General features: G+C 33.6%; 1 protein-coding gene and 1 long non-coding RNA gene across 7 annotated transcripts in view; both read right to left on the minus strand.

Moving 5' to 3' along the window:
• Window positions 1-13,928, minus strand: part of LOC149033219 (uncharacterized) — a 46,650-nt gene extending 32,722 nt beyond the window's left edge. Inside the window, exons 1-2 of the long non-coding RNA XR_016175895.1 lie at window positions 13,687-13,928; window positions 11,234-11,352 (exon numbers count right to left, since the gene is read on the minus strand). This is a non-coding gene — a long non-coding RNA (uncharacterized LOC149033219). The remainder of the gene's footprint in view (window positions 1-11,233; window positions 11,353-13,686) is intronic.
• LOC107070354 (furin-like protease 1) overlaps window positions 1-25,502 on the minus strand; it is a 239,171-nt gene that overhangs the window by 145,261 nt on the left and 68,408 nt on the right. The gene's annotated exons all lie outside the window — the stretch shown is intronic.

The raw sequence follows: 25,502 nt of genomic DNA on the forward strand, positions 1-25,502 counted from the left end.
TAATTATATGCTATTTCTAATGGAAATTCTCTAATGTTCTATGAAAGTGAACAAACTTCTGTCGATTTGTTAAATTTGATCACGTTTAAATGATCCTTCCAACGAAATTGGATAGAATTTGCAAATACTGTGTTCGGCTTTGAATTAGAAACTAATTAATAATTTGATGATACGATAGAATAAGTTCTCAAGTATTTCAAAAGAACAGATTCCGATAAGAAATTAGATGGTTGTATTTGTACTTTAAATTTAACTGATTACATAACAGTACCGTACAGATTTTTATTCGTTTTTTTACTTAATTCTTTTCCCGTATCGAATTCTTTCGGATTCTCTTGGCCACTACAACAACTCATCAGTTTTCAATGTATTAGTTTTCAAAGCAGCTACGTATATATACGTTTAAATTTCCTATAAAATATATCTAGGCAAGTAGGCTACTACGATCGTCGAACGTTACTCATTTCCTGATTTTAAATGTGCGCGTAAGTCGTCCTTAGTATGCGTGTGAATATACGTGGACGAAAATAAAATGTCATAAAAATTGGACACGATTGGAAAAATCGAATTACCATGGAAATTCTACGTTACTCTTCGAATATTGTTGACGATATTAAACGGGTAGCTTAACTTCGTTATTCCCTTCTGTCCTATATAGGACAGAACGTACAAAACAAGGGGTCCGGGTTAAAAGGATTTTGCGGTAGTAGAGAAACGAAACGACAAAAGGCAATTAAAGAATTCCAAGGAAATAACATGAATATCTTCAAACCCAATAATACCTTCCTGCAGCATTATTATCCTAATGCGTTTCAAGAGTAAAACAATAATATCGAAGAACGTTACAACGATACTCGAATGATGCTTCTCATGATGTTCGAGTATTTTGCTACCAAGAAAAGATAAACGTTCAAAGAAAAAAAAATTTTTCTTCGAGTGAAGGAGTTTAACGGTCCTTAAGTTCATCCATTTAGACATTGGTTAAAGAGAGAGAGAGAAAAAAGAGAAAACAAAAAAAAATAAAAAAGAAAGAAAAAAAGATACTTATCGATTTGTTAAAGTGTTTGGTCCGTGATCCTACTATTAATCTATTTATCTATCTATCTATCTAACTATCTATCTATCTATCCATCTATCTATTTATTTATCTATCTCTTTTACTCTTCCTATCGAGTCGAGAGATCGTTTGGCACGTGAATCGAGGTCAAACAATGCCAGGGAAAAAGTCGAGCACGTTGAAGGCGTCGATAACGAAACTGGGTTGTAAGTCATCGACTAGATTGAACGAAGAGTATCGAATATCGTTCGAGTAAGCGATTTACATGTTATCATCTGGAAAAAGACAGAGGTAAGAGGTTGTTAATCGAGATACTGTTCAAGTTTCAACAACTAAACCGAGCTAGTAAATTTCAACGTAGTAAATCTCACGTATCTATGTGTGTACTCTTGTGTGTGTATGTATGCACCAATGAAGTTAGTAACGACTGATTCATTAGCGCAGGCCGTATAAATTGTTCAACTCGAAGTTCGAACGTTGATTTGCAGAAAGTCAGAAACTCGAGATCGAGTACGCAGTCGCAAGACGAACGAGCCAAAGTTATTCAACGAATGCGCTTTTCCAAGCAAAATTAACGGAGAATAATTTTGGGAGGACCCGTTAAATATGCCAGAAGAGAATGGTTACTTATGTTTTTTCTTTCTTTCTCTTATTTGCAACTACTTCGATGATATTAATTCTTATTCTTCTCTCGATAATGTTATCTGTCAGTATTTTCTTTTACTTTTAATTATAAGACTATACTTATTTGTTGTTCCAAATTGGTAGTCGAGATAATGTAGATTCCCCGTACACGATAAAGTGGGGGGAGGGAAAAGGAGAGGGGAGGAATCTACAATATATTACCACGTAGAATATAGGATAATGGTGTCAGAGAATATACGATGTCACATCCACTGTTTCGTTTATAGCGTCGCGACACATCCATTGTTTCCATGCAAACGCTGTACAAAGGCTACTATATACATACTCTACGTAAACTTATTATTAACACGAATTAATGAGAAAACATACCGAAACATGCACCCTTTCCTCCCAAAGGTGCCATTCAATTTTTTTGCTTGCCATATTATTTTGTCGTCTCAACTCCGAGCATTCGATCATATCGATTGGATTATTTATTTTATTTTTTTTCTAACCCTTATAAAAACCACCACCAACCCGTTCTGTTCTATATTTTCATTTCAATAACTTCTGATGTATATTTCATGATGGAGGAGATGGAAGAGGTAGGGGGGGGGAAGAAAAAGGAGGAAGAGGAGATATAAACGATACCGTTCGGTTTAATGAATTTTCGCGAGAACTTAATTACTAGTTCAATTTAACCGCAATCGAAGATCGGAAATATAATATTCAGACTATGGGAGTACGCTATTGTATCGTAAACTTATTACCCGAAACATAATTCGTCAATGTATCGTTATTGCATATTACGTAACGATATTTTGAAAATGTCGTACAATAACTGCTTCTCCCGAACGTGACCAAATAATGGTCAGTTCGTTGTTTAATCGATCGCGTTAATTGCATGGACGATAAGAGGAACTTTAACCTATTCTATGAAATAAAGAGAAATTGTGTATTTAATTTTTTGCTTTGGTTTTTGTTTAAACGAAAATTAGGATCGAACGAACAACGGTGTTATTATAAAGTATCACATTACTTATTTCTCGAAGTAAAAAAGCAGGTGTGACCATAGAGAAATCTACGTGACTGAAAGTTTGAAAAGAGAAAGATGAAGACAGAGAGAGAAAAATAGAAATGAAGAGAGAGAGAGAGAAAAATAGAAAGAAAAAGAAAAAGAGAAAGAGAAGAAAAGAGATTGGTATAAGAAGAAAAAAATACGTGAGAGAAAGAGAAGCACGTACGGGAAGCAGAAGCTAAAACTTTGCGGAAGATAAAAAGGGTATAGCTAAAAGTAACGAATTTCAACCGTTTCCATTTTTACGACTTACTTACACCCAACGATATAGTAAGAAAATCAATTTAATTAGAAATAAATTTCATATGATTAGAGTTTCTTACTAAGTAGGTCATTATTGACTATCAAATAAATCAAATAAAAATCTTTAAAAAAAAAAAAAGAATAAAAAACGAAAGAGAGAAAGATCTTTGGTTTCATTATCTTTGGAATTAGATATTAGTACGTTTATTTAATTATATCTTCTAAAAAGTTATCTAATTGAGTTCGCATTAAAAGTTGGAGAATGAAATTAAAAAGTCAGACGTCAACATTTTCGGTTGCCTTATTAAAAACGTAGAATGCAATTTTCTCAATCCATAGATATCGTATTGAGAACAGAATATAATTCGTTAAAATCACGTACGGGAACTCGCAATTAATATGCCGACATTTCATTAATTAAAATCAGACAGATATTACCATCGAAATATATAGAGGGATAAAGTAAATAGTTTTCTAATCCATGAAAACTTTGAAATTTCATTTATGTACGATCCAAAATGATCGTACGGTAACTAGCTGTATCAAAATGCGCGCGTTCAATTCTATCGATTAATATAAGATTCTAGATCAATACTCGTTTTACGAGTATCAAACGACCACAAGCGACTATCGAAGCACTAACCTCACCTTTCGCATCCCAACTTCTCGCACCCCCACCATACATGTGCCCTGCTGGGCCAGTTCAAAGGACCATTCTTTCTATTCCACCACCGGACACCTACAACGATACATCTTCAGCATCTAAGGAACACAGAAGCCACAAGGAACAAAGAACTTAATGATTCACAAGGAACAACAAGGGAACATCCCAACTTTTCCGATTGTGAACGTAAGCCTATTCAGTCCCACAACATTTAAGGTTGTGATCGCTATATGTGAAGAGTGCGAGAGGTGAGATCATTCCATTATATAATTTTCTCGCGAAATATAGTTTGCCGCGTGGCAACGCCACGTAGTAGATTTTCATCAATGTATCTTACAAATATCATCCAGGGTTTTTATGCCGCAAGGCTTTTTCCTGACGAGCCAATAAAGCTTCGCATCTTTTATTGGCTCAATCATGTGTTTTATTTTACACCTGAACTTACACCCTTTATTCTCCACATCATAGCATATACGAAATTGCCAGAGGACTCTTAATTAAGAAATTTAGGCCCCATACAATTTATGTTCGTAGTCTTCGAAGGTAGTGAAGAAAGGTAGATCAATTATCTTTTATTGTTTACTACTTGATGTGGTTAGTTCGAAGTCGAGCGTGCTAATTCTGAAGATAATAAACTTGAAAAGTTAGATAGAAAATTATTTCTTCTTGAAATTTGATTTACTAGAATATTATTTTTTGTTATTGAGAATCGTATTATCAATAACGACATTAAAAATGTAAATGAAAAAAATGTTAATAACAATTATTTAATATTATCCGATGAGATAGTATTGTAAGGTTTAACAGTGAGTTTATCGATTCGAAGGATTTCCTTCGAGCCTCGGCTGTTATCGAGGTGATCGAAAGTTAAAAGTTTATCGTCACGAACTAACTGAAGAAGAAGAGAAAGAAGAGAAAGAAAAACAGATATAAATAAAGAGAAAGAGAAAGAGAAAGAGAAAGAACAAAATTCGACTAATCTCCACATCGAGTCCTTTCCACATCGATCCTTGATTGAACGCTAATTTACAACAATCCATTCTGATTCCCCAACGGAAAGAGAAGAAACTCAAAAGAGTGACCTCGATGAGCTAAAGGAAAATTGCATTCTCGTAATCTATTGACTACCTAATCGAACGGATATTTTGTCGATTTTTTTTCTCCCTTAGTTTCTTTTATTCTTCTCTATATCTCTATCTTTCTCTTTTCTACAATCTATTGTTATCTTTTTTTTCGGATATACTGAACATTGCGAGATTCTTTACAACCCCTTTTTTAATAAATTACTGTCAATTTTCTCTCATTTTTTTTCTTCCTCTTTTTCTTCTACTTTCAAGTATGCACAATAATACCATGAAACATATTCTCCTTAATTGTTACATCAACTAATCGTATCCGATGCTACGGAGAAGTTAATTTAATAAGTAAGTAAGTAAGTAGTATGAAGAAGAAGACATAATCAGTCGTCCTACGCGATACACTAGTCTTAATTAGAAAATGTCAAACTAGTTGAGATTCAACGTCCATGAGAAGAAGTTACTCGAAGCAAAATGTTGAAGACATCGTTAGGAACGTTACTCTTCTTCTCGATCTTCAATTTATCTCCCTCGTTAATTATTAACAACTGATTCATTGCTGAATTTTGCGCTACAGAGAAAAACTAATAGATACGATTCCGATCGTGATCGATTATTAATCGCAACATCGTTATGGTTTTTACTTATGGATAATCAAGAGTTGTGTTTCTTTAGCGAACGTATGATGTAAAAGTGCACATTATATACTTAAATACTTATATACTTGACGAATCGAGAGTAGCTATCAAGAATAGCAATCTATTTGCATAATTTTCAGTCCCGTGCGAGTACAAACTAGACACGGATTGGTTGACGTTATCTTCCTTCAAGAATTCCCTTGGCACGTCATTAATTTTACTGCATACCTTTCATATCTCTCTCTCTCTCTCTTTCACATACGCTTACTCATACAAACACTATCTTTCTTCCTACCTCGTTCTAAGAAACACGAAATATACGGATCATTGAAGTTTTCATTGAATAACAAGGATATCTCTGTTTCAATATCGAACCTTTATTTCAATCGATTATTTAATTTTATTTTTTTCAACGTCATTCATACGCTGAACAAAATCGATTATTTCGTTCTCGTCTATAAAATAAGTTTTCTTTTTTTTCTCCTTTTTATATTTGCGAGTAAAAGATAAATAAGATGAGAAGATATAATTCACTTCGAAAAAGAACTCTCACTGATACGATCGGTGACCATCCATCAAAATGAAATTAAATTAATGTCTTTTATGATATATCGACCACTATAATATATTCAGTAATAATTAATCCGTTAATAGAAAAAAAAAAAATAGCCGTTCCTGATCGATTGTCAAATTGTGATAGGACTTCATTCAATACGAAAAGAACGAAAATGAACACAAAGATTAATCAATTTTTATTTTATATTATCTCGAAATATTTTTAAATTTAACGTTTAATTATATATTCTTTTTTCGTAAGATTTTTATGGATAGAATAATTTTTTATTTTACAGAATATTTAAAAGAAAGATAATACACTTAACATGATTGAAATTTAATTTATCATCGTCAATGGACATAAATTAGAAAATCCCAACGATTTCGTAGAATGAAAAGAATAGTTTGAAAAAGGTGAATAACGAAATTGTCTAAATTGAAACTTTCATAGCTATGTCTGTGTATGCTTGGATACAGTATGCATGCTTGAGTGTGTATAAGGGCGCATAGAACGCCATACGGCGGGGGTGCAAATGCGTTTCGCTATTGTTTTTCTCTCTCAAAGTGCAGTCTGTCACGTTTGATAAATTTCTCTTTTTCTGTCTCGTGCGTTATCGTTTTACTTCTTCTATAATAAATGACGGAAATAAATATGCGACCGAATAGTAAGCGAATTAATTTTTTTTCTTCTTTTTATTTTATTTATCTTATTTCATTTGTTTCTTTCATCACGATTTTCAATAATTTCTCTCTTATCGAATTGTAGCAAAATTTATAGAAAGTATAAGGGCCATTTTTCATCCGCAATCCTATATTTTTTTTGAATATCTCAAAACGTTTAATATTATAACAATGAATATATTTATCTGACTTATTATAATTGTATTTTAATTATAAATGTTATTTACTTCTAGATAAGACAAAAAAAAATACTTATGTAAAAAAATGCATTTTTACATGAAATATTTTGCGAAATAAAATCCTAACATTTTGAAAAAATAAACTCTTGCGAAATTTGTAAATTAGTATAGTTTACAAAAAATCCATGCAAGAAAAAAAAGAAAAAAAGAGAGAGAGAGAAAATGAAGATAAGATATTTTATCTCTCATTTTTATCTCTCTGCGAGTAAGAAATTGTATGCGTTTGTATGATAAGTAAGAGTATAATAATGATATTGTCTAAACTAAAAGTAAAAAAAAGAAAAAAGCGTAAAAGAACAAGTTGATGTTACGCTACGAAAAATACGGAGTAGAAAGAAATTGAGAGAGAGAGATAAAAAACTCCTGTCACACATGTGTGCAATACAAAAAGTTTGATCCTCTAGTTTCGTTCGAAGAAAAGCTTACTAGATGCCATTGCAGAGATGCCAGTTAGTTAGAGGTTCAATTCAACCAACCGGATAATTACCGAGTTTGCTAGTAGTGGTCGCTATCGGATAATGATTTTTGGTAATTAACCGTAAAATCCTTTTACGACGAGCTCGATAGATCCATTACGAATCTTCTCTTTTGTTTCGAGAAAAAGGAAAACTATCAGCTATACTAAACACCGATAGATCTACAGTATCTCGGTCCTTGTATCGACTCTTTATTATACCTTTTTTTTGTTTGCATCTTTTAACAATAAAGCCTGATGTAAAACTACGTTTACAAGATACAATAGAAATGATATAATACATTTCTTTTTTTCTTTTAATTTCAATAATTTTGAGAACATTCTCCCATTGTATACGTTATGTTTTAATGACACAACTATTTTCCATTTAACTTTAATTTAATAAATTATTGTAAGTTTTAAGTATCAATATCAAACAAATTTTGAAATTAACGTGTTACGAAACAATTATAAAGTGACATTTTTACGTCGAAATTACATTTTCATTTATCTCGTATCTTACATACGAATATTACCAACGAGAAAAATAAATAAGCTGATTATTAAATATTTAACCTTATTTATTTAACCGCAGTGATGACTACGAGGGTAGAATTTTTCTGTAATACAAGTAAAGTGGATTAAAGTATTGAAATAATTGTTAATTGATCGAATTAATCGAAAAGAATGTGTAATGTTACTTGAAAACACCAAGTATATAATCGGAGAACCGTCTTCCTCGAAATTCACCGTCAGATTGGCACGTTGCCCGTTATGAAAATACTTTAATCAAATGTTGTTTATATAACTTTCCGAAAACTGCGCATATATGCGACGTTAATAATATTCATAATGAAGAGAATTTAAGATAATAAAATCTAAATATTTATTTAAGAATAAATATTTTGATGGTATATAGGATTCACTGTACTGAGTAAAAAAAGTTTAGTATAGATAGGTCGAAAAGTCAATCCTGCATTTAAATGTAGGGAATTTTATTTTAGGGTGAGAGGTGCGAGGTGAACATACACCCAGTTTATTCCTACTAATAAGATTTATTTAAAACAGGTATTAAAAAAAGTACAATAATAGTTTCACAACCTTACGGTTACAACTTAGATGAGCGACTGTATTCTTACAACTGATAACGACTTATAATACAACTGCGACTGTTACGACTGATGACTAACTACGGCTACGACTATGACTGCTCTACTACGACTACTGCTGTGACTACTGCTGTTATTACTGTTATGACTACTGCTACCTCCTTATTTGTTTCCACGTATTTTATATCAGAAATGACCTACACCCCTTTTGAGAGGGAAGGAGCTTACGAATCTTATTGACTAATAGCATAAGGATCCACCCCATAGTTCACCGACGTATAGCCTATGGTTTTTGGTAGTGGGAACTATGCATAAAGAAACTTGATCAAGAACATCGGAATGTTATTGCTTTTTATGGTATCGCATATGTTTACATAGGAATCCGAAATTCTTCAAAGGGTCCCGACACTGCACACAGGGTTTTTATTGCACCAATATGTCTCGATAATCCTTAGGTTTGTTTAGGGTTTTATGGCCTTCCTAATATTTTCTTTTAGTCTCTAAATAGAGTTTTTCTTTCCAAAAAATAAGATATAAAGAAAAGGACTGAATACTAGTTTTTCGTCTACATCTGCTACACTTAAAACTCTCCTACATAAATGCAACATACTATATGCATTATATATAATTAATATACATGATTATGTATATTAATATATACGTATTACATATAATTGTATGCATAATACATATAATTATGTATTTCGTGGATTCATTCATTCGTAGGTTCGCGAAGCTTGATTTTAAATTATCCAGGATAGTGATATTTCCATGAATTTAAGTTTATCTAAAAGGAAAAGTAGTTCACAGGGAATAAGAGGGTATAGGGTGAAGGTGGGTGGGAAGGGTTCTAAGGAGAGAAGGGATAGTACGTGGAGTCCATACGAGCAACGAGTTAGCTTTTAGTGGACAATTTCATCTACCACTCACTTTGTACGTCGAACGTAAATGCACTATTTTCCTCTTTGTTTTCGTTACTGGTGGTGTCGCTTTTGCTATTTCTGTAAGGAAGGTAACATTAACCTACCGAAAATCTAATTTCTTTATGCGTAAAAGGTAGTGAATGTATTCTTCAACTTAACTACTATCCAACGTAATAGATATTATAGAAATATATAATATAAACGTGATATTGATTTAATCGTTATAATATATTCTTCAAATTGAATAAGTATTTACATTCAAAAAGTTTCACGTTATTGAACATCTTACACAATCGATTAGATTTTTCTTCTACCAAACGTCCAGTTTTGTTAGATCGAAAATTACATACATTCTACTAACAAGTTATTTATAAAACTAAATGAAATATGTAAATGTGTGTAAAAGATCAATATAAAGACATAAGATTACGTTTGCGATTAAATGTTTGGTCGATGAATTGAAATGTAATCTCTGAATTGAAATTTTTGTAAATAACGATCTATATTTTGAAGTATTTCTACTTTGAAAAAGATTTCAAATAAGAAAACATAAAATGAATAAATTATTAATAAAAGTATTTAATGGTAAAATGTTGAAAATGAAGGAAAGAACGAAGAAAAACTTTTGATAAATAAAGAAGAAATACAGGGTGGGCAATAAATGATGACTTATCACGTGTAAAAAGATTATTATGTTAAAAACGAAGTAAAACGAAACTCGAAAAATGAAAGAAAATTAGGATTGACCGATCAAACGGTCGGATCTCATCAACTTTCAAAGAGAAAAAGAGAGTGAGAGAAAATTAACTCTGGTCACGAAATATCGTATCGATCTAAATCGGATTAGCTTTATTTCTGTTTGCTGGTGAAACACAAGGAGGCTTTCCAATCGCAGGTATCCATTATACTCATTGAGAATCCGGATTTTCATCCACAGTCTCAATGTTCTCCAACCGACAAATACCTTTATATATTTCTCTTATTTCTTCTCCTAAATTCTTTACAAGGTTTTTTTCCTAAATCTTGTTTCTACTTTTAGTACTTTTTGTTTCCTACTATTTTTTTATTTGGTTTTTTCCTTAATATCACGAAAACAAGTTTTTCTCTTTTTGCATCTATTCTTAACAATTTATCATTTTGTTATATTGTTAGCTTGTATTATTGTTTTGTTATATAGTTGCTGAAAAGGACAGAGGGTACATAAATAAATAAAATTTACTTTTAAATTGTAAATAAATGCATAATGAAATACTAGACATTGTCTATTTAATTTAAATTTTTCAAATCAATATTCTTTCCAATCCATTTATTTTTCAGCCACTCATTTCATATTTATATATTTTATATATATCAAAATTCAAGATTGAAAACGTGTTAACCAAATTTATGCCATACGTATTGATAATGTATCATGTGTATAAACATTACAAATTTTTTTATCAACCAAGTTATCTTCAAGCGAAATACAAAGAAACTTTTTTTTTTAGTCCATAGATAAAAAAAAATTAAAAAAATTATTTGATAAATATATATACGCGTATAATGACAATAATTTATATATTATCTAATCTTATATTAAAATTAAACGAGAAACGTAAGCTTCAATGAAACATTATTCAAGACAAGAATTGTAAGATTTGCGATAGCAGCAAGGAACGTTTTAATAATAAAACATTTCCGTGTTAGTGACATTTTAGACGTTGTCGTCGTTGTCGGGGAATTCGAGACTAGCAAAGTCTATAGTTAAGGGTCGACGTCGTAATTGATGATGTAGTTTGTTACAGCAGTTTGGTGGCGTAACCATTACGCACTTGTAAATTGCATTAGACTCGACTGATAGCAGTTGCTTCACTTAAACTCCAAGCAATAATTTAAATATATCGTTAACTCACCGACGAACTCAGATCGATTTCCGATTTCCGTCGATCGACCTTAAGTGCATCGCATTCGAGTTAGGAACCCTTGAGAGATCGTTACTACGAAATTATGCTGTCCTAGGGATTTAGCTTACCTATAACAGAAAATGTGTGTGTGTTAAAACGTTATATTATACGTTATATTTTGATTTTAATAAAAAATATCTTAATACGAATAAACTAACGCGATAAATCAAATATGAAACTTTTGAAATAATTTTTTTCCATCTTTATATATAAATTATTATTAAATTATATACATACAACGAATACGATTTCCTATCAGAGAATATCTATATTACAAATTCAACGAATGTGGGCAACGTCGTACGCAATCTGTTCATTCTCACGATCTCCTCCAGAGATGTTATCTTGTACGATAAAATAGTAAAAGAAATGCATAGAAAAATCGATTTTCCATGATTGAACAGGAATAACGAGAAATTCGCTACAAAATGTAGATGACTCGAGAAGGATCAATAAACAATGTATGATAATATCGTGCGTTATCAACGCATATATGTACCATCAAGAATGTAAACAGATTGTAAACAAGAATGTAGGACCGAATACGTTATTAGTTTTCCATAGAATTTGAATTAGTATCGTCGTTCACCCCCCCCCCCCCACACACACACATCTACACAGACGAGAATGCCATATTTTATGAACATGCGTTATATTTACAAGTCACGCAAAGCGAGATGACCTGATAACCGATTCGATTCACCTGCATTCATTATTATGATAATAGTTTCGATCCTTCGAACATCTGACCACATTTTTTGATCATTTATTTGTCCTACAATGTTGATCATTGTTTTTTTTTTTACTCCTTTTATACATTTTCTTTATAAAACGTTAATTACTCTATACTATTATTTCTTAAACTTCAAAAATTAAATTCGTTGATTTGAATTAAATCAAATAACAAAACATACAAAATAGATCTCTGTCATGAACGTATTCATCGTATCAGGATCACAAATAAATATTTCAAATCATAGTACATCGATAAAAAAAAGTACAATACGAATTCACGTTAAATTAGTATTCTTATTCTCTTTTAATCTGTATTAGGCTTAATATGTAGGTGTTCATTTAACAAAAAATTATTCTAACTACTGTATTATAATAAAAGTATGAAACAGCAGCACTAAATTGTTTTTTTTTTTCAAATCTAACGACTTTTATTTGAAATATTTCTTTATAAAACCAATAGAAGAATTGGAAGTATTTGATTAATCGATTAAAATGAGACACCTTGTATGGATATTTAGAATAACAAAATATTGTATTCAAATAATAATAGGTAAAGAATAAAAAAAGAAGGAAATTAAAAACAATGTAGAAAAAAGTTTTTTTCCTTTTTCGATACTTTTCATAAAAGTTCAAACTCGTGTGTGCAAGTTTTCTTTTTTTTTAAATGAAAAAAATAAAAAGTATAGAAAAAGAAAACTAATAAAAATGAGAGTACACGGTCGAGGGAGCGGGAGGGAGATAGAGAAAGAGAAAAATTTTCGATGAAAAGTTCTACGAGCGGATGCTCTACGGTTGAAACATGAAAATGAAATTACATTAGACGGACTCTCACAGAGTGTCATAGGTATAATACTTAAGTGTCGAGCATGGAAGTTTGATTTTGAAAAGGATTTTAAGAACTTTCACACAGAAAACTTTCCTACCGGCAAGTACTTCGCAAAGAGACATTTGTTGTGTGCGTCTACGAAGTTAACGGCATTTGTGTTAATAATCGTTACCTTTTACGATCTTAAAATAACATTAAATAATATATATATTAATAAAACATTGCAAAAATTTTCTTCGATAAATCGTCAACATTATCAGCTTTTCATTAACACGTCATTAAGGAAATTAAACTGAAATAGTATATTTAAATTGAAATTCTACAAAATCTTAAAATGTTCTGATACGAAATTTTTTATATTTTCGAATAAACGTACGAATAAAAAAAAATTGTACATTAATACAAATAAATATTTTGAAAAATATTTACTTCAACGGATGAAATTTACAAACATTTATTTTTGATAAACAATTAATATAATTATAATAAAGACACGTATCTAATAATATTTGATTATTAATTATTATAGAAATCATTTATAATATCAGTATACATTTTATATGAGTATTTCTACAATACTATTTATCTCAGTTTTCTTTCTTACTTTCAATGTAGTTTCGCTTTCCGCGTTTCAAGCACGCGAAAACTATGCGGATTATAATTATTACGGTCATAAATCAGCTTTAAATGTGCCCGCGAGGATGCGATTACTGGAAAGAACGAGCACGGAAGAGAATGGAAGAGAAGATAGATAAAGTTGGAGAGAATGAGATAACAGTAAGAGAAATAGAATGAGAGAATGTTTTAAAAGAGATATGAAAGAGAGTAAAGGCTTACTTACTAAAAGCACGCGGAAGAGTAACGTAATGATCGATTAAATCGTTCCTATTCACTTGTTTCGAATGACCGACTACTACTGCTTACTTGCTTACTTGCTTGTCCGTTTACATTAATTTACAAGAAAGCCGTCGTGTCCTCGATAAAGTACGTTGCGCTCAAACGGAATGGTAAACTTTTCTATCTCTTCTTCTTTCTCTTCATCTACCACCATCTACCCCCTTCCCACCCGCACTCGCACTAGCACCCTTCTCTCACTTCTTTTCTCTTATTTTACCATATATTTATGGGTAGTAAAAGGTAAGTAATGAAAGTCGATATGTAGAAACATCGAGAACCGATATGCTTTGAGGAAAAAGCGCATTAAGGTCGTCGTGATATGAAAACCACAAGAACTACTACACCACCACGCTCATGCGCCGAATCGGCTACGGTTATCATAGAACCTTTTACGATAAACATAGAATTTACGTTATCGTTAAATACGTAAAAAATAAAGAAAGGGAAAAAAAGAAATCAAATGGAACCGTAATTGTGTAGAAAATCGTAAAATATCTGCAATATATATCGTATATTTCTTAAACAAAATAAAAAGAAAAATAGGTCGTTGAAATTCCATACCTGGCAAATCAATTTTGAAAAGAAGATAAAAGAAAAGAATAGAAAATTAAATAAAATAAAATCTTCAAATAATGTTATGAAAATATTTTCCTTTAGATATTCCAGTGGTTCCCAAAGTGGGCGATATTGCCCCCTTGTGGGCCATGAAGCGGTTCAGGGGGACGATGATGGCCACAGGCGCATTTGGGGGTGGGGAGGAAAGGCGATGAATTTTTGAATTTTCTTTTTTGAGTTACTAAACAAAAAAAAGAGAAATCCAATAAATTAATTTTCAGAAGAGCGATAAGTAATATTTTTTCTGAAAAGGGGGCGATAGGACAAAAAAGTTTGGGAACCACTGAGATATTCTTACAAAAGTTGATCAACATTCACAAAAATACGATAAAATGTCGTTTGAGGAAACAAGACGGTTCAAATTGCTGTTCGACAACAATAATTACTAACAAACGTTGTACACGAATCGTACAACGTACGACATATACATTATATATGTATATAATTTGTAGTAGATATAAATCAAGGTTTTGAATTTGTCATAAATTTCTTGAATAAAGGAATATTTAACGTAATACAAATAAGCTTTCATAACATCGTTGATTATCATAACGAATCGCAATACTTCCTTTGGATTTATTACTGAAAGTACATTTGTAATTAATCAAAAAACACAAGTAGAGTATTATCAATGATAGTAGTAGTAGTAGTAGTATTCCCCGTGAGGGGACGGGGTAGAATATCCCCCACAGTATTCCCTGCTTGTCGTACAAGGCGACTAAAAGGGAACAAACATATATGAGAGATGTGGAAATTAGTAAAAAACACTACGAGGTCGGATCTCCAGTTCCGGTCGGTGACGTGGGTAAGCGAGTAGGCCCTGCCCGATCGTCAACAGGCAACTACTTAGCATCTCCGGTAGGAAACTGGGGGGAAAAGGGAACCGGACAGAACGAGAGATTATATAAAGCGGCCCAGGAGATAAGAAACCAAATGAAAAAAGCACGGGATAAATGCCAGACATAAAAGTCCTGCAGGCAAATGTTATGAGGTCAAGAAATTGTCATGACCTCGCTTACGCCACTGCAATAGAGAAAGGGGTGGATCTCCTAATCACATCCGAGCCCAACAGAAAATTCGTCCAAAGTAACAACCTCTGGACTGAGGATAAGAGGTGCGATGTTGCGGTCCGCCTCATGAACACCAGACTGCAGGTATCGGAAATAAGGTCCGAAGAAGGATACCTGTGTATAGGGCTAAACTAGTGCAGGATCTACTGCTGCTACATTTCCCCGAATATCACCTTGGAGGAATTTCAAACCCAAGTAGATAAAATAATGGAGGACAGCCGAAAAATACCTGGCGAAAATATAATCTTGGGGGATCTAAACATGAAATCACCGCAGTGGGGTTCTAAAGCATCCGGAAAAAGGGGGAGTATTGGATAGATTGGTTGTCGGCTTTGAATATGGTGGTAAATAACACGGGCACAACACCAACCTTCGAGAGAGTAAACAGCAAATCCTTCATTGACGTTACGTGTTCCACGCAGAAGATAGCGGGCAAAATAGTGGACTGGAAGGTACTGGAGGTGGAAACACTGAGTGATCACCATTTCATCTACTTCAAAGTAGAGGGGAAAGGGAAGAAGACCGACAGGATAAACCAGGAAAAAACAAAACTGGAAATTGACTGGGAAGCCTTCAAGACGCTACTAGAATGTAGGGTAGAGACGCGTAACGAAAATACAGAAACTTGGATACCAGAGGAGTGCACACGAGAGATAGTACGAACGCAGAAAGCCAGCCAGATTCAGGGGGCCAGAGGGAAGAAGAGAATAGTCCCATACTGGTAGAACGAAGAGATCGCAGAACAAAGAGGTGAGTGTAATAAGTGCCGACGAAGACTCACAAGAAAGAGGGAAGAACGCCGGACAGTCCGTCAGCTTACAGGCCTATTTGCCTCCTCAACCACTTAACAAGGTCTACGAGCGGCTGATAAGGAAGAGCCTGGAAGAAGAAAAGAGGACAAGGGAGAACTGGCAGAGCACCATTACGGATTTCGAAAGGGACGGTCTACCATCTCGGCAATAGAGACGGTACTTAGCAAAAAAGAGAACGCCAAGGAGAAATAGTGCGCATTGGTAACGCTTAACGTAAAAAACGCTTTCTATACGGCATCATGGAGGCTTCTTATAAAAGAACTGGATAAGCGGGGAATCTCGCAGTATCTAATAAACACAATTAAAAGCTACTTCCACAACAGAAGGATTGAAATACAGAAGGACACAGAAATGGAGGTTACGACAGGAGTTCCGCAAGGCTCGGTCCTGGGACCCACACTAAGGAATATTCTGTATGACGGAGTACTGCGCTCCACATTAACGGAGTGTGCGCTATAGGTCGGTTTTGCCGACGACCTGGCGATCGTGGTAACGGCGATCGACGAGGAGGAGCTCACGCACAGAGTGAACGAGTCCCTAAGACAAGTGGAGGCATGGATGAAACACCACATTTTACATCTGGCACCAAACAAGACTGAAGCTGTTATCATAAAAGGTAGAGGACGGAGAGACCTTTACTTCAGGCTGGACGGGACCAAGGTGATACTTGGGAAAGTTGTAAAATATCTCGGTATAATGATTGACGACCGACTATCCTTTGGGAAACATTTCGACAGAGTAGTGACAAAGGCTGAACAAAGAGCAGCCGCATTAAAGAGATTAATGCCCAACATAGGGGGACCGAGTACAAAGAAAAGATTGGTATTATGTGGAGTAATACACTCAATAATACTATATGGTGCACCCATATGGAGCGGGGCTCTTAAATATAAAAAATATAAAGATATGCTTGGTAGAGTACAGAGGAAAGCATTGCTCAGGGCAATATGTGCGTATAGGACAGTGTCTACCAAAGCTGCGCAGGTGATAGCAGGAATTCCACCTCTCGATCTGCTGGTAACTGAAAGAACAAAAGTCTACAGAAAGGGAACTGCAATCTCAGGGAGGAGAGGAAAACGATAGCAGGAGAAACAGTTAAATCGTGGCAAAGGAATTGGGAGGCAAACATAAGCGTCGGCTAGTGGACCAAAAGATTGATCCCAGATATAAGCGCGTGAAAAATATGCAGACACCGCTATGTAAACTACTATATAACACAAGCCCTAACTGGGCATGGGAGCTTCAGGAGCTTCACGCATAGAATTGGAAAGTCACCGGACGATAATTGCATGTATTGCGGGAAACCGGACATTGCAGAGCACACCATTTTTGAATAAAAAGATAGAAAGCGAGGAGACTGACGACCTTTGCAAAAATAGGCAAGATTCTAACCGTGGACAATTTAACAGCAGAAATGATAGCTAGCAAGACATCATGGGACGAAGCTAACGAACTGATGGTACAGATAATGAAAAGAAAGGAAGAAGATGAAAGAGAAAAGACCAATCGATAAGTGAATTTTAGACAAAACCATCTCGACGTAGTGGTTACAAGCTGTGTTTCCGGGATGAAGTGTGAAGAGGCAGGGTTTTTTTAGTAGATGGAAATCCCACACGTCCGAGAGGGATGTTTTTGAAAGAGATTTTTCCCCTGCCGAAACAAAAAAAAAAGTAGTAGTAGTAGTAGTAGTAGTAGTAGTAAAATGTCGTAGGGAAAGTTTAAACTTTCGTATCGACCCGATCATCGGCCACCATTTTCTTTAGTAACGAGGTCGAGCGGTATTCGAGGATAAGCCTTTGATTGCGTCCTTTGAACTGCATCACTACCTATCCTACCTACTCCTATTTCTCTTTCTCGTCCTAGTCCTCATCCCCCCTCCGCCTCCTTCACCTTCTCTTCAACATCTCTCTTCTCTCATTCCTTCTCCCTCAGCATCTCTCACTTAATCATAAACGGAAAGCGACAACGAAGATAATTGAAATTCGCAAGGTGCCACCGGTGACGAGTGAGAATTTCATCGAGATTCATGGATGTGAAAGCTCGCGCGAACTCATCCCCTCTCTTTTAAGTACTTCGACAAAGATTCTTCTCACACGTCGTCTCACATGTAAAAGAATATATCGTCTAATCTTTGATAAATGATTTTTTTAATTGATACGTTTAAATTATATTTTTTTTTCGATATCCGTCTGAAAGAAAATTACCGACAAATTAAGATGATCGTACGAGTAAATATAATATTGTTTGATTATGAAATAAATTCTTGGTTTGGCTTTTTTTTGTGTAGTTTTTATTTGTCATTAAATCGATCAATATACTTATTTGAATTTAGATTCTTTTCGTATTTGTTATTATCTATAGACAACGATAATGTTATTTTAAAACTGTATTCAACTATTTTTTAACACGCGTCAATAAAATTACGAAAGAAATATAATATTGGCAGTTGTTCCCATTGATTGACTTTAACTAACATTATTATTCAACATATAAAAATGTGTGCTCATTATCTTTGAATTTGTATCGACGCGTGGAAATATATTTACACGTGTAACCATATATGTAAATAATAGATAAATATATATACAGTTAAACTTAAAGATAGTTTCTGTGTCCAATTTGCTCTATTTCATCTCAGCAATTTATAATAATGATGAATAATAGACAGGTTTTCTTCGCTTTTCTTTGCTTTTCTTTCAACCACCATCGGCTGTCGCGAAATGCAATTTTTCGATAAAGTTCCGTGATTATAAATCGTAAAATCTAAGAAGCGATGTCTCTTCTTAATATTGAAATAATTCTTCGGTAGCACGTCTGACATTCGAGCGATAGGTATATGAATCTTCTTCATCCTTGAACAAAGTTATTCAACCGACTAAAGAGAAAAATCTGTGAGAATAAATTATGCTTAAGGAGAAATGTTAAAGCGAAAATGAATTATTTCTTAAGACGTATATACACAACTGTGGATACGAAATAGATATATCATAAATGATTAATAATTAATGGGGCGCTGCTATGAGACTTACAAGTCGTAATCATATTCCTTAAGCTGTGCAATCGATAAACATTCGTATGTATTTAAGAATTATGTCTAACCACTAAGATGACCGATAAGCTATTGAGTTTGCTAAGGCTGTAACTGGTAGATAAACTAAATATGTATATATGTATGTATATGTGTGTATATATGTGTATATATACATACATGTGTATGTATACACCCGATACGTAAGACGTTAGATACATAATTTGATATTATGGTAATTGTACATACATATAATAGTATATTTCATAATAGAATTCTTTTATCGATAAATAATAAGAAATATATTTAACATTATTTTATCGATAAACTTTAATATTATATATATTTGACAAATCTACGATCGTATCATAACTATATAGAAATGTCTCATGGATGTATACTGGACTGTTCAATAAGTTTTGCGGTTCGATAAGAAAAACACAATTTTATAGTTTAAAATACATCTTATTATTCTGTATAGTATCCCTGAACATTAATACACTTGTTCAAACGAGATTCCAATTTATGAATTCCATCCCTGAAGTGAGAATCTGGAAGGGCTGCAAAATACGCTTCCACAGCTGTTATGACCTCATCATTTGATGAAAAACGCTTTCCGCGCATGATTTTTTTAGTTCTGAAAACAGATGGAAGTCGCTAGGGGCCAAATCTGGTGAATACGGTGGATGCTCCAACAATTCGAACTTTAATTCATGGATTTTAGCCATTGTCAAAATGCTCTGGTAACACGGTGCATTGTTCTGATGAAGGACTTTTTTCTTCTGCAAACCGGGTCTTTTTTCACGAATTTTTTCCTTCAGCTGGTCTAAAAGGTTACAATAATATTAAGGATTTGTTGTTTTACTAGTTTGCAAGTAATCCACAAACAAAATTCCTTTCGCATCCCAAGAAACTGATGCTAACACCTTCTTGGCCGATTTCTGGACACGAACTCGTTTCGAAGCCTAAGAACCAGGTTCACACCACTCTTTTGCCTCTTGTTTTGATTCAGAATCATAGTGATAGACCCAAGTCTTATCTATAGTGATGAATCGACGCACAAAATCCACTTTATTCTTTCGAAAACGCTCTAAATGTTGCTGAGAAAGTCGCATTCGAATGTGTTTTTGTTCCATTGTAAGCAAATGCGGCACCCATTGTACACGCAGCTATTTGAAACCCAATACTTCAGTTAAAATATTGCTTACAGTGCCCAATGAGATGCCTAGGGCTGCTACTAAATCTTTTTCCGTCACTTGACGATTTTCCAATACGATATCCTGTATTTTTTCTACGATTTCTGGTTTTGTTGCTGTTTTTGGACGTCCTTGACGTGGATCGTCTTCAAGGCTTGTACGACCACGTTTAAATTCAGCAACCCATCTTTCTACTGTACTAATTGAAGGCGAAGAGTCGTTATATACTTTCAACATTCGTTCATAAATTTCCTTTGCTTTCAAACCTTCCAAAAATAAAAATTTAATCATTGCACGATACTTGATTTCTCCAATGTAAAAAAATATTGTGACCGTCGATACTAAATAGCTTGTAAACAAAGAATGAATTGACAGATTGAAATGATACTTCACATACGTTCATATAAAGAGTGTACCAACATAACAAAAAAAAATTTAGACTAGTAGCAACGCCCTCTCTTATCGAACCGCAAAACTTATTGAACAGCCTATTACATCAAAGGATCGTATTAATAACGATTCAACGAACGTAATATAAAATGGTGTTATACCGATTGTCGATAGAACAAAATTACAAAAATTGGATACGTTTATTGATATTGATATCGAGTCAAAAAATTTTGTACAAATCACCATATTGTAGTTATATATTATTCTACATATGTATGACGTATATGTGCAGGTAGAAAACATAGGTAGGAAACTTAGACAGGAATATCGGATGTAAACGTTTATAGGTGGAATACAGAACGATTATTGGTTTTCCACTCGATCGCCCTCTTCCGCTCCCCTTATAGATTCGCTTATCCGTAAGTTTTGAAAGCTGCCATGAGTGCGCTTATCCCTCTTCTTGCTGCTTTGTCATTATATTAAAAAATTGACGCGAATTAGTTGAAGAGTAAATGTATCCTCGTAAATGACGTACGATTCTATCGATTCATTTTGTTACATTGTATAATACTCGATCAATCGATGATACTAAAAAATTTCTTAATTTTTAATCGTAAACGATCAAATCTCTTGTTGTAACTTTCAAAAGAAAAAAAAACGAGTTTAATCGCCTTAAAAATTCCGCATATATGTAGAATGATTGAATTTATCTTCTTGGGCGCGATAAAACCGTTCAAAGGTAATAGACCAAGAGCTAGCAACCGATTTTGGAAAATTGTTTACAGAGTGAATTTTTTACCTGAAAAAGTTTGGAACGGTATCAGCAAAAGTGTAGCCCGATCGTCAGACAGCGATCATTAAGATTAAAGGGGGGGGGCCGGCCCCCAAAATTTTTAATTTTGGTAATAAAATAAATGACTAGAGATATGGCTGAAAATTTACACAGATATCCAGAAATATGAGAGAAAACACGGGAAAAAATGTCAGACGTGTAAGTTGACGACAAAGGGGTGTCAGAACCTGGAAAAGTTACGAAAAATTTTTGAAATTTTACATATACAGGGAAATATCTGATAACTTGCGTATGTCTTGTTTATATATAGAGAAAACTATGTGCAAAATGTCAGATAAAAACGTGGAAGTATTCGTGAGAAATTGGGGTGCAAATTATGAAAGCGCGAAACGCGGTGCGGCGCGCCGGCTAAGGGGCTGCTCCAGTTTTCACCCCGTACATGACTTAGCAACTCCTGACGATTTCTTTGAATGTTTATAGAGGTACAAAGAACGTATTATTAAAATGTCAGAAGTCAATTGAGAAGAATTCATACATGTATTCAACTTTTAATTTAAATTTTCACAGAATTTTACAAGAATTTTATTATCTTTATTAAAAACAGTTAAAAAGGTCAAGTATAATATAATTACAAATTCAGCAGGTTGTTCCGAATTGTTTGTACTATCGCGTCTGTGATCCAGGTTAATGATATCAGTATCTTCAATATTTTGATAAAAAATACCGACTGTATCATGCAACGTGTCTTTGCCACTCGACGTCTCAACAAAACGGTCATAATTATCATATGCAACTCCTGTACAACGTTTTGGAGCTAGCATCGTATTTTCAGGAGAAATATTGGATACACTGCATGCAGTAGCAGTAACTTCTGTCTCAAGTTCTTCAATGATATTATAACTACAGCGATGACCGTACTTATTTAGAAGATCAACGACTTTACGACTACTTGTTATACTTTTAAGTGTAATTCCAAAAGTCATATGTTTAGATGTTTTGATTTTTCCGTGGTGTATCGCGTAAAATAAATCTTGGGAAAAAGAATCTACTTTACGCGAATTGGCATAGCTTTTCTTTGATCTTGAGTCAATGCCACATAAGAGATGACGCATAAAATCCGTCAGATCTTTTGGGATTTCACATTCCCCTTCGATAATATCGGTGACTTTTAAATTACATGGAAGTGTTTTCTTTTTCAATAACAAAATTTTCTTTCCTAACGTCAAAGCAGCGCGAAATATCATTTCAGTATCATATAAATTTGAAAAAGTTTCATCAGTAATAACGCAGTCATCGGTAGGAGCAATTAACCTTTTTTTTCTCATGACAATGACTTGAATTTTTTTGCCAAAAGTTGCTGTTAGCTTTTCTAAAAGATGCTGACTGGTATATTTCACATTGTAGCATTTAAATTCTCGAACATAAAATTTCTCAAGAATTTCATTGTAAAAATCTGTGATAAACTGTAATAAGCAGCATTCTTTGTTTTTTATTATTTTTTTCTCAACCAAGTCACAAATATCCGCGTACGCTAATCTATGAAATTTTTTTCTTTTCTCCATACTGCTTTTAGGAGTTGTTGGTTGAATAGCTTTAGAAAGATATTATTGAAAGTAGAATTGAAAATAACTAGTATCGTTAAACTAAAAAGTTGTTGCAAAGAATTTTTTTTGTTATGGAGTTCCCAACAAAAAAAAATACAAGTAAAGTATATTGCTGTGCATTTGATTGTACAAGCATAGCTTGTCGTGAAGAAAAAATTAGGTTTTTTCAAATTCCACCACGTAAAAAACAATTTGTTTATCGAATGAACAAATTTGGTGATAAAGAAATAATTGATAGACATATAGCTTGGGTACGAGCGCTAAAAATTGGAAAAAGTATAACTCCCAATATGAAAGTCTGTTCACTCCATTTTATTAAAGATGATTTTTTAGCTTCACGTGAGCATTTTCAACAATTATTTTTTCTGGTTATTATAAATTGTTAAGTCAATAAATTTACTTATGCTTATTGTTATGACCAAAAGATTCTTCAATGAAAAGTCCTCTGATCATTAGTTGTATGATCTCGCCCTCCTGAATTATGGCAATCACAACCTTAAGGGTTGTGATGTCGAATAGGCTTGCCTTCACAAGACTTAAAGATTAAGGTGATTTTTCCGTTGTCCTTTTTTAATTCTTAAAGCCTTTGTCCACTATAGCCTCTATAATCTTTGAAGATGTGTAGTCGTAAGCGTCCGGTAAAGAACTAGGATGAATGTCCCTTTGTACTGGCCCAGCAGGGCGTAGGCACTAGGGGATTGAGAAGTGGGGAGGCGAGAGGTGGGGGTAACTAGAGGAGCACTTCGGTAGTTACTGGTAGTTGATCGATGCTCACAATGAGTATCGATCTAGAATCTTAATCGATGGAGGTGGACGCGCGCGAATTTTGAATGCCGCTAATTACCGTATGATCCTTTTGGATCGTACACTTATATTGTTTTTGTGTATTTTTATAGCTATTGATTCAACTCGAACTTATTTAAAAAAAAAACAAGTATTCCTAGTCATTTATTTTATTACCAAAATTAACAATTTTGGGGGCCCGGCCCCCCCTTTAATTTTAATGACCGCTGTCTGGCGATCGAGCCACACTTTTGCCGATACTGTTCCAAACTTTTTCAGGTAAAAAATTCACTCTGTTAACTATTTTCCAAAATTGGTTGCTAGCTCTTGATCTATAAATGCAATGAAAAAATTTCAAATTTATTAAAAAAAAAAAAAAGAAAAAATGAGTAAAAATATTGTACTGAAGCTTGCTTTCTTGCTTTTAAGTTTTCATGAAGTTTTTTTTTCTTTTTTCATCAGGTTTTTAAGTCTACAGTAGGTAAACACGATATTAGAAGTTTGGTTTTGATGAAAGGGTGAATGGTTAACTCTCCAAAATAATTGCGGAACCAACTTCCGTGTATACGAGGAAACTTTATAATACAACCGTTATCATGGGGGTTGAATGAGAAAGGGGGGAAATTTTTATAGCTTCATATAGCAAACTAGAACGTTTGAATACAACGGAAACGAAATAACCGTAGTAGCGAAACGATTGAACGTACTAAACATATACTTCTATATATATATATATATATATATTATTTTTTTTTTTCGTATTTCTCTATCTCTTCGGGATAATGATCTTCGTAGAAAGAATATGCAATAAGAAAATGTAATAAGAAAATGGGACCTCGATTAATCTTTTGAAATTTGTCGTAATCAGAAAAAATATGTGTACCTTTATACATTACACAAAGAAAGATAACTAGAAAAACAAGTATACAATATAAGCAAGGTATGAGATTAAATCGATCGATGGACGACTACTTATTGGACAAACAAATTACACGCTCACGAAAAAAAAAAAAAAATAATTTTAACGAGAAAAAAGTAGACATTTTCCAACGAGAGGATAAGGGAAGAAAAAAGGAAGAATGAGATAAAGAGATGGAAAATACAAACACGGTAGAGTTAGGGATGCAAATACGATCTGTTTCACGGTGGAACTATCACGAGGATGTATCGCATTACTGAGATCTTCCTTAATCCAGGTAGCACTAGGAAGTAATATGAGAAAGTGAGGAGGAGGAGGAATAGGAGGAGAAGGGGGTCTTTCTAAGCAGAACTAAGCCGTAGTGACGCAAAAGCAGACGGCCTCCTATTAACTTGACTAGATAGGTAAAACCACTATAGACAGAGAAGGATTATTGTCAGCGCTCACTATAAAAGCCCTACTTTCTTTCTCCCTTTTCTATCTCTCTATCTTTCTTTCTTTTCCTAGGATACATATCTTTTCTCTGAAAAAAAAAAAATTTTTCTTTCCA

This window comes from Polistes dominula, unplaced genomic scaffold (assembly GCF_049000335.1).
Source record: "Polistes dominula isolate Pdom_NZ unplaced genomic scaffold, Pdom_raw_medaka contig_15, whole genome shotgun sequence".
Classification (NCBI taxonomy): Eukaryota; Metazoa; Arthropoda; class Insecta; order Hymenoptera; family Vespidae; genus Polistes; species Polistes dominula.